The 14,322-nt window shown below is 39.3% G+C and overlaps 1 protein-coding gene and 1 long non-coding RNA gene across 5 annotated transcripts in view; one reads left to right on the plus strand and one right to left on the minus strand.

Annotated features, from left to right (window-relative positions):
* LOC132659930 (craniofacial development protein 2-like) overlaps nt 1-14,322 on the minus strand; it is a 178,690-nt gene that overhangs the window by 111,218 nt on the left and 53,150 nt on the right. The gene's annotated exons all lie outside the window — the stretch shown is intronic.
* On the plus strand, nt 6,489-9,954 carry LOC132660003 (uncharacterized). The gene is made up of 2 exons (XR_009601141.1): nt 6,489-6,940; nt 7,935-9,954. It is a non-coding gene; the product is annotated as an uncharacterized LOC132660003 (long non-coding RNA).

Below are 14,322 nucleotides of genomic sequence, written 5' to 3' on the forward strand. Positions count from 1 at the left end.
CTATCTCAGCTAGTTGGAAGGAGATACAATAGAAAAGTGCTGTAGCCTTTAGGAGCATTGCCTAGTATTTCATTCACCATTTCTGCTGGAACCCCATTGAGCAAAATTTGGTCACGTTACCATACCAATTTGTTAGTGAGACTGATGAAAGTGAACATTACTTTAAAAAGCTAAATTTCAATGTTATTTTTGAAGGTTCTTATTATTAAAATTTAAAGCATTAAATTTCAATATTTTTATTATCGAAGGGAGAATATACACAAAGAATAATTAGTGGCTCTGCCCCAATGAATAAATGGGGTTCACGTTTTCTCAATTTTGGAAAGGCACTAAGATATGAATATTTATGTGTTTTTATAGGATGATTAATAATGCTAATGACTATATGATTAGTTTGGGCACATTTTAGAAGCTAAGAAGCAACAGATCTATGTTGTTCAATCCCAAATTCAGAAATTTTATCAAAATTTCTAACATGTGAAATCTTAAAGAATTCCATTATTGGAATTCTAGATAACTCTGACCAGACTTCAGATATTGTCCCTCCACTTCAGAAAAAGTGGCCTCCTCACATCCATGGATTCATTAATTCATTATTGTAAAGAACAGTGGATCCTCTTACTGTGAGCAAGATTCTGAGATAGTCATTCATATTTAAAAGGTAAACAAGATAAGCAAGTTTCCTATTCATTACAGGCACATCCCCAGGTTTTTAAAACTGGGGACTTGAGCCAATATTAGTATAATATGTTGAACATTGGCTTTAGTTACTTGTATCATTTAAAGCTATGCTTTGTGGGGTATATGAGCTCCACAGGTTAATGAAATCAATGGATGTTCAGGTCCCTTCCATTTTGAATATTTCACAATTTTTATTTTTTAACAAAACTACATTTGACTATTCAATTTTCTTTTGTTTTATGTCTGAAACTTTCAGAAGTCAATGTTATATTTAGCAGAGTCTCATACCCTAAAGATATTATTTAGTTGTGATTCAAGCTCAGTTCAGTTCAGTTGCTCGGTCGTGTCCAACTCTTTGCCACCCCATGGACTGCAGCATTCCAGACTTCCTGGTCTATCACCAACTCCCGGAGTTTACTCAAACTCATGTCCATAGAGTCAGTGATGCCATCCAACCATCTCATCCTCTGTCGTCCTCTTCTCCTCCTGCCTTCAATCTTCTCCACCACCAGAGTCTTTTCCAAAGAGTCAGTCCTCCACATCAGGTTGCCAAAGTTTTGGAGTTTCAGCTTCAGCATCGGTTCTTCCAATGAATATTTAGGACTGATTTCCTTTAGGATGGACTGATTGGATCTCCTTGCAGTCCAAGGGACTCTCAAGAGTCTTCTCCAACACCACAGTTCAAAGGCATGAATTCTTTGGCGCTCAGCTTTCTTCACAGTCCAACTTTCACATTCATACATGACCACTGGAAAAACCATAGTCTTGACTAGACAGACCTTTGCTGGCAAAATAATGTCTCTGCTTTTTAAAATGCTGTCTAGGTTGGTCATAGCTTTTCTTCCAAGGAGCAAGCGTCTTTTAATTTCATGGCTGCAGTCACCATCTGCATTGATTTTGAAGCCCCCTCAAAACAAAGTCTGTCACTATTTCCATTGTTTCCCCATCTATTTGCCATGAAGTGAAGGAACCGGATGCCATGATCTTTGTTTTCTGAACTTTGAGTTTTAAGCCAACTTTTTCACGCTCTTCTTTCACTTTCATCAAGAGGCTCTTTAGTTCTTCTTTGCTTTCTGCCATAAGGGTGGTGTCATCTGCATATCTAAGGTTATTGATATTTCTCCTGGCAATCTTGATTCCAGCTTGTGTTTCATTTAGCCCGGCATTTTGAATGATGTACTCTGCATAGAAGTTACATAAACAGGGTGACAATATACAGCCTTGACATACTCCTTTCCCAATTTGGAACCAGTCTGTTGTTCCATGTCCAGTTCTAACTGTTGCTTCTTGACCTGCATACAGATTTCTCAGGAGACAGGTCAGGTGGTCTGGTATTCCCATCTCTTTCAGACTTTCCCACAGTTTGTTGTGATCCAGTCAAAGGCTTTGGCATAGTCAATAAAGCAGAAGTAGATGTTTTTCTGGAACTCTCTTGCTTTTTCTATGATCCAGTGGATTTTGGCAATTTGATCTCTGGTTCCTCTGCCCTTTCTAAATCCAGCTTGAACATCTGTAAGTTCATGGTTCATGTACTGCTGAAGCCTGGCTTGGAGAATTTTGAGCTTTACTTTGCTAGTATGTGAAATGAGTGCAATTGTGAGGTAGTGTGAGCATTCTTTGGCATTGCCTTTCTTTGGGATTGGAATGAAAACTGACTTTTCCAGTCCTGTGGCCACTGTTGAGTTTTCCAAATTTGCTGGCATATTTAGTGCAGCACTTTCACAGCATCATCTTTTAGGATTTAAAATTCAAGGCCATATATATTTTGAAAATCCATGTATTCAGCGCTTGTTTTTACATCACTTCTGCATATTTCAATTATGCATCTTTATACTAAAAATTCATATTAGTACATTAGAAGTAAAGTGAAAAGTAAAAGATCTTCATCTCCTTGCAACCCAGATTAGAGGAATGAAAAATAGTTTTGTTAGATATTAGCTAGCTGGGGGCTTCCCAAGAGGTGCTAGTGGTAAAAAATCTGCCTGCCAGTTCAGGAAACTCAGAAGACATGGGTTTGAACCTCGTATTGGAAAGATCCCTGGAGAAGAAAATAGCAGCCCACACCAGGATTATTACCTGGGAAATCCCATGGACAGAGGAACCTGGTGGGCTACAGTCCATGGAGTTGCAAAGAGTTGGACATGACTGAGCACACACATAGAGATATTAGACTGCCAGTTTATGGTGCAGCTGAAAACACCAAGAATTAACAGTACTTCACAGGTTTATTACAGTCATGGAATATATTGACAAGGAGAAAGGGGGCAAATCTGATTAAAGTCATATATGCTGTTTTCCTTCCACCTCTATTCAATCTCTATGATATCATTTGTGAGAAGTAAGAAATGAAAGTTAGCTAGCTGGGTCTAGCTTATGGTTTTCTGTCCTGTGAGCTTGGGAAGAACACCTGGGCAGTCAGGAGTTCCATATCCATATACATATCTGTATCTATGTCCATATCCATATGTACTTAGGTTGTATTTTAAAAGCAGAGCTGCTGAAACATCAAGCCTCAGTTCTTTCCTTTTTTTAAACTCGTGGCATGAAAAGAATCCCTGACTGTCTGTTCCTTCCATTCCCTACTGTCCCATTTCCTTCACAACCTGAAATGAATTCAGTCTATCTTTTCACTCTCTACTCAGTTTTTGGAGCTTTTGTGTCACAAGATCATATCCATTGTGCTTTTCTCATAGCAATTTATTTATACCACAAATACAGGAATAATAATAATGATAAATGATTGAGCTTCCCTGGAGGCTCAGATGGTAAAGAATCTGCTTGCAATGCAGAATACCCGGGTTCAATCTTTGGGTCAGGAAGATCTTCTGGAGAAGGGAATGGCAACCTACTCCAGTATTCTTGCCTGAAAAATCCCATGGACAGAGGACCTGGTGGGCTACAGTCCATGGGGTCACAAAGAGTTAGGCAAGACTGAGTGACAAACACTTTTTCTTTCACAATAATAAATATTATTATTTACCATACCACATACCACATGTGGTATACCCATCCCACAACTAAGACCCAGTGCAGCCAAATAAATAATTATTTTTAAAAGTCTCTTGTAAGTTTAGATAAGGAACATCTTAACTTCACTGGCCCTAAAAAATTCCAAGGATACTGGGTCTCAAAATCAGGAGAAGCTCAGATTCTGCTTCCCTATCTTTTCTCTCAAATAGTCATCATTTTCCACAAAACTTTCACTGGGATTTGTTCAGTTAAAGAGGAGTTAGCTCCCTAACGATTGGCATTATCTTCTTGGAGTTGTGGAGAAGGCCGTGTCTTTTCGCTTTTGTCCCTCCCACTAGGCCTAGTGTCAGAGGCATGGCAGGTCCTCGATCATTGTTTGCAAAATGAATACCCTGATGATAGCTTTGTGAATGTCCTGACCACATGCCCTTCACATGAAGCTCACACATGGACTCTTCACATGTGTGATTGCTCTTATTTATTCTGACCATTTCAGATGTGCTAAGAATGGCTGTGTCGAGGTCCTTTGTGATATGCCTGGGGAAGAGTGTTTACTTTTTTTGATTCTTTGAAATATCATTATCATCCTGTCAACAAAGTTCTACTAATATATTCTACTTGATAAGAACATTCATTCGTCAAACACTCATTCGTCAATCATTCAATGCATTCCAAACCTGAACAGGCACTATGCTAAGTATGTGGGGGACACTATATATATAGCAACAGCAGCACAGAGAGAGAGAGAGAGAGAGAGAGAGCTGTCCCTCAAAAAATGTAGCCAGTGGGACTACATTGGACTAAAAGACTCAGGCACAGCTAAGGAAGCTATATAAACAAAATGAAAGGCATGCCTACTGAATGGGAGAAGATATTTGCAAGCAATATATCTGATAAGGGAGACCTGGGTTCGATCCCTGGGTCAGGAATATCCAGTCCCCTGGAGAAGGAAGTGGCAACCCACTCCAGTACTCTTGCCTGGAAAATCTCATGGACAGAGGAAGCTGGTGGGCTACAGTCCATGGGGTCACAGAGAGTCAGATATGACTGAGCAACTTCACTATCTGATAAGGGGCTTGTATACAACATTTGGGCTTCCCTGATAGCTCAGATGGTAAAGAATCTGCTTGCAATGCAGGAGACCCAAGTTTCATCCCTGGGTTGAGAAGATCCCCTGAAGAAGAGAATGGCTATCCACTCCAGTATTCTTGCCTGGAGAATTCCATGGACAGAGGAGCCTGGAGGGCTATCGTCAAAGGGGTTGAAAAGAGTTAGACATGAAAACATAATAAACACAGACACGCAATATATACAATGAGTTAATACAACATTGAACTTAACATGAAGAAAACAAGCAACCTGATTTAAAAAATGGACAGAGAACCTGAACAGACCTTTTCCCAGAGAAGGCATATACAGATGGCCAACAGACACACGATTAAAACCACAATGAGATACTATCTCACACTTGTCAGAATGACTACTATCAAAAAGACAACAAAAAAGTGTTTATGAGGATGTGGAGAAAAGGGAGCCCTCATGCACTGTTAGTAGGAATGTAAATTGGTGCAGCAACTATGGAAAACAATATGGACGCTCCTCAAAAAATTAAAAAAGAACTTCTACATGATCCAGCAATTTCACTTCTGGGTATTTACTTAAAGAAAACAATTAATTCAAAAAGATACATGTACACCAAGACTTATTGTAGCATTATTTGTAATCGCCAAGGTATGGAAGCAACTTGAGTGCCCACTGATTGACAAATGGATAAAGATGTGGTGTGTATATATAATATGCATATGTGTGTGTGTATATATATATACCTGGGGTCTCTGGTGGCTCAGAGGTTAAACCGTCTGCCAGGAATGTGGGAGACCCGGGTTCGATCCCTGGGTTGGGTAGATCCCCTGGAGAAGGAAATGGCAACCCACTCCAGAACTGTTGCCTGGAGAATCCCATGGAGGGAGGAGTCTGATAGGCTACAGTCTATGGGGTCGCAAAGAGTCGGACATGACTGATCGACAAATGGATAAAGATGTGGTGTGTATATATACTATATGTGTGTGTGTGTGTATATATATATATATATACACACACATATACATACGCCTCTTCCTACAACACAAGAGAAGACTCTACACATAGACATCACCAGATGGTCATCACTGAAATCAGATTGATTATATTCTTTGCAGCCAAAGATGGAGAAGCTCTAAACAGTCAACAAAAACAAGACCAGAAGCTGACTGTGGCTAAGATCATGAACTCCTCATTGCCAAATTCAGACTCAAATTGAAGAAAGTAGGGAAAACCACTAGACCATTCAGGTATAACCTAAATCAAATCCCTTATGATTATACAGTGGAAGTGAGAAATAGGTTTAAGGGCCTGGATCTGATAGATAGAGTGCCTGATGAACTATGGAATGAGGTTTGTAGCATTGTACAGGAGGCAGGGATCAAGACCATCCCCATGGAAAAAAAATGCAAAAAAGCAAAATGGCTGTCTGGGGAGGACTTACAAATAGCTGTGAAAAGAAGAGAGGAGAAAAGGAAAGATATACGCATCTGAATGCAGAGTTCCAAAGAATAGCAAGAAGAGATAAGAAAGCCTTCCTCAGTGATCAGTGGAAGGAAATAGAGAAAAACAATAGAATGGGAAAGACTAGAGATCTCTTCAAGAAAATTAGAGATACCAAGGGAACATTTCGTGCAAAGATGGGCTTGATAAAGGACAGAAATTGTATGGACCTAACAGAAGCAGAAGATATTAAGAAGAGGTGGCAAGAATACACGGAAGAACTGTACAAAAAAGATCTTCATGTGTAGGGAATAAGGTATAAAGAAGGTTGAGAAGTGCTTGCAAACGAGACTCTCAACCAGGGCTGAACATTCTTGCAAATGAGATGTTCAGCTAAGAATCCTGTTTGTTCCCATGGGAAAAGAACATTTCTTGCACACAAGGATGTTTCTCTGATTCCTCAAAAGGAACAGACCCGGGGACAAAACGGATTCTAAGTTGATAAGAAAGTTCCCCAAAACAAAGTCTTAGCTGCAGTAAATAAGTCAAGGTAAAGGTTATCTCGCCCTGCACCTGCGCACTGTATAGTCTCTGAATCATAGTGCTTGGCAGCTTGCCCTGTAGGTTGTTGTGCAAGGGATATAAAATAAAGCAGCTGTAAGAAGCAAGTGTTAAAATATAAAGATTTAAACCACTCTGCAGTGTTGGTGTTTCATTCCGTCGCCAGCATCTGGCGCCCAACATGGGGCACGATGGAACCGAAAGGGTAAGCACCCCGGAGCAAAAGGCTGAAAGGGGGACTTTCGAAAAATAAAAAAAAAAGAAAGAAGAATAAAAATCCGAAAGTGTAAACACCCCGGAGCAAAAGGCTAAAAGGGGGACTTTCGAAAAAAAGAGAAAAAAATAAAAATCCAAAAGGGAGAGCACCCCAGAGCGAAACGCTGAAAGGGGGACTTTCAAAAAAAAGAAAAATAAGAAAAAAAGAACAGAAAAAAAAAAAAAAAACAAACTATGGGAAATTCCCTGTCTTTAAAGTCACAATATATAGAGCTGGTTAAGGGGCTCCTGCATTCTATAAGAATTAAAACGTCTACTCGCCGCTTGAGTGAGTTATTCTGTCTTATAGAGCAGCATTGTTATTGGTTTCAATATCAAACAGAAGTAGAGCTAAATTTGAAGGAATGGAAAGTAGTGCAGAAAGAGTTAAAAAGGCAACATCAAAAAGGAAATGTGATTCCTTTAAGGCTGTGGACTCTATGGAGCGCTATAATGCAGGCTTTAAAATTAATGGCTGCTGATAGTGAGGCCGCCTCATGTTACCTTGAGGAGGGGGCTTCACCTCGGCCTCCGCCCAAACCTCCGGATGATAATAAAGATTCATCCACTGAGTCAGATAGAGATATGAGTTCTGGGGAGGATTCAAATTCTGTAGAAGCAATGACTGCTGCCTTTTAAAAGGTTTTATTAAATAGAAAACAAACTTCCAAGGCTGTTAACCCTTCTGCACCACCTTACGCATCCCTATTTCTGGTAGCTGCCGACAAGGCTGAGGTAAGAAAAGAGAGTCAATAGTTTTGGAAGTACAGGAAAAAGTATATTTTGGGAAATGCTTATTAATGACTCTCGTCCTTTAATGTCACTGATTATTGAAGGTAAACAGTTTAAAAGATTAGTGGATACAGGAGCAGATGTTTCAGTTATTTCTCTCCAGCAGTGGCCTAATGACTGGAAAAAAGAAAAAATTCCTCTTGTTTTAACAGGCTTAGGATCAATAGCAGATGTGTGGAGAAGCGCTCAACCTTTGTCATGCCAATTGTCTAATGGAAAAAAAGTATTTATTTCTTTTTACATTGTTAATGTACCTATTAATATCTGGGGAAGAGATCTTTTATTTTCTTTAGAAACAACGCTCACCATCTCGTCGGAAAACTTGTAGCCACTGCTCAAATTCCTCGAGCTCTCCCATCGAAATGGTTAACTGATGTCCCTAAATGGGTTGAGCAGTGGCCGCTTCCAAAAGTGAAGCTCAAGGCTTTAGAACAATTAGTAAAAGAACAGCTTCAATCTGGCCATACTGAACCTTCTACATCTCCTTGGAATTCTCCTGTTTTGGTCATTAAGAAAAAATCTGGTAAATGGAAAATGTTGACTGATTTAAGGGAAGTTAACAAATGTATAAAACCTATGGGAGCTTTGCAATTAGGTCTCCCTTCTCCTGCTTTGATTCCACAGGATTGGTCTTTGATGGTTTTAGATTTGAAAGATTGTTTTTTTAATATTCCTTTGCAAATAAAAGATAAAAATAAATTTGCTTTTACTATTCCAGTGTATAATCATGGGCAGTGTCAGGTGACCTTACTATATGGATGGAAAACTTTACTTTAAATATTAATGATCCTAAAGGGCCATTTCAAGTTCATTTGCATATTAATAAATCTTATTCTGCTATAGCATGTGTAAAATTTCCTTATTCTTTACTGTATGGGCAATAGATTTAAAATGAAATTTGGGGAGTTATATCATGTTCTGATTGTAACTTGACTCAATGTATAAATCGTTCCTGGTGGAAAAATGTTAAAAACAAGATGGTCCATTCCAGTAAATTACTCTTTGGTCATTGTAAAAACACGGACTGAACTTTGGTTGCCTGTTAATCTTACTCGACCTTGGTGGGACTCTTTTGCTGTCACTCATCTTGTGAATGCTGTACAAACTCTTCTCCATCGATCTCGAAAAATGCTTGGCATTGTCATCGCATCAATTCTCGCCGTGGCTTCAGTAACAGCAACAGCAACTGTAGCAGGTCTTGCTTTGCATCAAGGCATACAGACTGCTGATTTTGTCAGAAAATGGCATAAAGATGCTCATTTATTGTGGCAACAACAGCATGATTTGGACGCTCAATTGGCTACTGATGTATTGAATTTACAACACACTGTTTCCTGGTTAGGGATCAAGTGACTGTGTTAGCTACAAAGAGTGTGTTAAAATGTGATTGGAACTCATCTCACCTATGTGTAACTCCTGTTCCCTTTAATATGAGTGAGGGTTGGGAAAAGGTAAAAAGGTCTTTAGTGGGACACCAAAATTTAACTGCTGAAATTATGAAATTGAAACAAACTATATTGTCAACTTTTAGTAAGACGCTGCCTGATATTCTCGGTTCTGATATACTGAAGAGTCTTCAAAAAGGATTAGATAACCTTAATCCTTTAGGGCATGTATCTACATTGTTAACAACATCCTTTGTAAATACTTTGTTAATTGTTGCTTTATGTTTTATTGCTTTTATAGTCTACCGGCGCTGGCAAAAAGGAAAACAATTTTAAAAAAAAGCTTTGCATATTCAAGCGTTTATTCAGCATCTACAAGAAAAGAAAGGGGGAGAAGTAGGGAACAAGGTATAAAGAAGGTAGAGAAGTGCTTGCAAACGAGACTCTCAACCAGGGCTGAACATTCTTGCAAACGAGATGTTCAGCTAAGAATCCTGTTTGTTCCCATGGGAAAAGAACATTTCTTGCACACAAGGATGTTTCTCTGATTCCTCAAAAGGAACAGACCCTGGGACAAAATGGATTCTAAGTTGATAAGAAAGTTCCCCAAAACAAAGTCTTAGCTGCAGTAAATAAGTCAAGGTAAAGGTTATCTCGCCCTGCGCCTGCGCACTGTATAGTCTCTAAATCATAGTGCTTGGCAGCTTGCCCTGTACGTTGTTGTGCAAGAGATATAAAATAAAGCAGCTGTAAGAAGCAAGTGTTAAAATATAAAGATTTAAACCACTCTGCAGTGTTGGTGTTTCATTCCGTTGCCAGCATTCATGACCCAGATAATCGTGATGATGTTATCACTAATCTAGAGCCAAACATCTTGGAATGTGAAGTCAAGTGGGCCTTAGAAAGCATCACTACGAACAAAGCTAGTGGAGGTGATGGAATTCCAGTTGAGCTGTTTCAAATCCTGAAAGATGGTGCTGTGAAAGTGTTGCACTCAATATGCCAGCAAATTTGGAAAACTCAGCAGTGGCCACAGGACTGGAAAAGGTCAGTTTTCATTCCAGTTCCAAAGAAAAGCAATGCCAAAGAATGCTCAAACTACCACATAATTGCACTCATCTCACATGCTAGTAAAGTAATGCTCAAAATTCTCCAAGCCAGCCTTCAGCAATACATGAACCGTGAACTCCCTGATGTTCAAGCTGGTTTTAGAAAAGGCAGAGGAACCAGATCAAATTGCCAACATCCATTGGATCATGGAAAAAGCAAGAGAGTTCCAGAAAAACATCTATTTCTGCTTTGTTGACTATGCCAAAGCCTTTGACTGTGTGGATCGCAATAAACTGTGGAAAATTCTGAAAGAGATGGGAATACCAGACCACCTGACCTGCCTCCTGAGAAATCTGTATGCAGGTCAGGAAGCAACAGTTAGAACTGGACATGGAACAACAGACTGGTTCCAATTAGGAAAAGGAGTGTATCAAGGCTGTATATTGTCACCCTGCTTATTTAACTTATATACAGAGTACATCATGAGAAACACTGGTCTGGAAGAAACACAAGCTGGAATCAAGATTGCTGGGAGAAATATCAACAACCTCAGATATGCTGATAACACCACCCTTATGGCAGAAAGTAAAGAGGAGCTAAAAGCCTCTTGATGAAAGTGAGAGAGGAAAGTGAAAAAGTTGTCTTAAAGCTCAACATTCAGAAAACGAAGATCATGGCATCCGGTCCCATCACTTCATGGCAAATAGATGGGGAAACAGTGGAAACAGTGTCAGAGTTTATTTTGGGGGGCTCCAAAATCACTGCAGATGGTGACTGTAGCCATGAAATTAAAATATGCTTACTCCTTGAAAGAAAAGTTATGACCAACCTAGATAGTATATTCAAGAGCAGAGACATTACTTTGCTGACTAAGGTCTGTGTAGTCAAGGCTATGGTTTTTCCTGTGGTCATGTATGGATGTGAGAGTTGGACTGTGAAGAAGGCTGAGGCCAAAGAATTGACACTTACTTGCTACAATTTGTAGCAATAAGAAAATCACACAAAAAAAGAAAAGAGATCATTGCAATTTCAGACATAAGCTGGTAAAATTTTAGCATATTTCTTTTGAATCCCTTAAAATAATTTTTATACAGTAGAGATCATGTCATATAAACAGTTTCTCATTTTAGGGTTTTTTTGTTTTGTTTTGTTTTGTTTTTTGCCAGTGAAAGCCACCGTATATTGAATTACTGTTTGCTTGTTCTAAAATGTTTTCTCATGTTTTCAAAATGCTTTATCATTTTAAATAGCTGCTTTATATTTCATCATTTGAGTATATCCAAATAATCAGCAACAACCTTAATCAAAACAATCATTTCCATTGTTTTGACTATTATAATTTATATTGTTTATAATTTTGACTTGCTTGGTTTCCTTAAGTAAGAATTACTGGAGGAAGGATAGAGACATGGTTAGAGTGAAACTGATTTCTAAGTAACTCTACAGAAAGTTTGAATGATTTGGCACAACTCCTAGAACTGTAAAACAGTATCTATGTCACCATTTTTCCTACTCTCATTAGCATTGACTGTAGTCATTAAAAACAAAGTGATTGTCAGAGAAAGCTAGCTATTTCTTATTAGTATTTTCTAATATTAAGAATGTTGAAATTTTTATGTTTATGTGAGTCATACATATTTTCTTCTTTTTGTGAAATGTTTGGTCCTATATTTTACGTAAGTATCCACTGGCATCTTGATATTTTTTTACTATCATTTAACCTATTTGTGCATGAAATGAGTGACTGGTTGTCTACTAACTCGTCATAAATGATTTTTCCTTCTTGATTTTTGACCTTTAATTTTTTGTGAATCTATATGTGCATATATACATGCATAACACACATATTAACATTTTGATTCATAAAAATATGTTTTCCTTTATTATTTAGTCCATTTCCGTGGTTTGAGAATTCTCTCCACTGTTGATGTTGCTCAGTCACTCAGTCTTGTCTGGCTCTTTGCGACCATGTGAACGGCAGTGCACCAGGCCCTGTCCTTCACTTTCCCTCCATATAGAAACCAAATAGATATTTGTTACCTTCTTTCTAGATTTTTATAGTTTGATTTTTAAATAGTTAACTCTTCAATCTATCTCAAATTATTTTGTGTAATATAAATTTATAGAATCTAAACGAATTGGCTCAGCATGAACTCTTGATGAATTTTTCTTTCATTTATACTTAAATTAGCACCTTTACGATATAAGTTCTCAACTTACAAGTTTCCTTTTGGAAACATAAATTTATCTTACTGTCTATTCTTGCACTGACTCTTCAGTGAATAACTTTTTGATATTTTTAAATATCTGGTGGTACTAGAGCCCTTCATAATTTTATTGGCATTTCATTTACAAGTTTACTGCATTAGTAACTGTAAGACATTCTGAGCGGAGTAAACTATGCCTTCAAGAAACTTAGAAATCAATCAAGGAGATAATACATGTTTTATAACACAAAGAAAAGGGGAAAATGCCACAAGAGAAGTTCAAATAAAAAAATAAAACTATATACTTTATGGAAAACTTCTCCTACTTCAGAAGTGATACACACTCAAGGCAAAAACTTGGAAAACTCAGATAAGTGTAAAGGAGGGAAAACTTGAAGTCTAGTACCCAGCTATCATCATTTTTAAGATTTTTATTAACAGATTAACTAAAGCATTTTTAACAAATTTTCATTGGAGAATAATTGCTTTACAATATTGTGCTGGTTTCTGTCAAACATCAACATGAATCAGCTACAAGTATACATATGTCCCCTCCCTCTTGATCTCCCTCCATCTCCCACCCCATCTCACACCAGTCAGAATGGCCATCATTAAGAAATCAACAAACAATAAATACTGTTGAGGATGTGGAGAAAATAAAGCATTGTTTTTAAGAGTATGATACTGGAAGGAACATAACGTCTAATACTAGGAAACTGACTAAGTAAATAAATAAAAACAGCATAATTATTTCCTTGGAATGAATTTCTTTGTTAAATGATAGGCACATTTTTAAGGCATTTAGTACAACACTGTCAAACTATCACCCAGTAAGTTTCCATCAGTTTACTTTCCTAACAGTGGTGCATGAATTTCCATCGGTAGGAAAACATTGAGTGTTATCCACAGAAATCTTTGATAAGCTGTTTGGAGAAATTGTCTTAATTTTGTTTCAAAGTGCACTTTTTGGATAACTAATAAAGATGGTTCTGTGAGAGCCGGGCCGGCGGCTGCGAGAGAGCCGGGCTGGCGCACTAAGCGCGGCCGACAGGAGCTACCCCACATCCGAGGTCAGGGGTAGCGGCCTAGAGTGCCAGGCTGCGATGGTGCAGGAACGGCGGAGAGGAGCTACCCTGCGTCCGAGGTCAGTGGCGGCCAGGAGGAGCTACCCTGCGCCCAAGGCCAGGGCCGGTGACCCTGAGGAGCCACCCTGAGCCCGAGGCCAGGGGCTGCACTGGGAGGAGCCACCTCATGCCCGAGGCCAGGGGTGGTGACCCTGAGGAGCCACCCCAAGCCCGAGGTCAAGGGTGGCAGCTGGGAGGAGCCACCCACTCCCGAGACCAGGGCCAGTGGCCGGGAGGAGCAACCTGAGGAGCGGTGGCTGCGCAGGCGCAGGAGGGCCAAGAGGAGCTATCCCACATTGAAGGCCAGGAACCGTGGAGGTAGGGAGATACCCCTCATCCAAGGTAAGGAGCACCGGTTGTGCTTTACTGAGGCAGCCGTGAAGAGATACCCCACACATAAGGTAAGAGAAACCCAAGTAAGATGGTAGGTGTTGCAAGAGAGTATCAGAGGGCAGACACACTGAAACCATACTCACAGAAAACTAGTCAATCTAATCACACTAGGACCACAGCCTTATCTAACTCAGTGAAACCAAGCCATGCCTGTGGGGCAACCCAAGAAGGTTAGGTCATGGTGGAGAGGTCTGACAGAACCTGGTCTACTGGAGAAGGGAATGGCAAACCACTTCAGTATTCTTGCTTTGAGAACCCCATGAACAGTATGAAAAGGCAAAGTGATAGGATGCCAAAAGAGAAACTCCCCAGGTCATTAGGTGCCCAATATGCTACTGGAAATCAGTGGAGAAATAACTCCAGAAAGAATGAAGGGATGAA

This window comes from Ovis aries, chromosome 6, assembly GCF_016772045.2.
Source record: "Ovis aries strain OAR_USU_Benz2616 breed Rambouillet chromosome 6, ARS-UI_Ramb_v3.0, whole genome shotgun sequence".
In the NCBI taxonomy this organism is placed as follows: domain Eukaryota; kingdom Metazoa; phylum Chordata; class Mammalia; order Artiodactyla; family Bovidae; genus Ovis; species Ovis aries.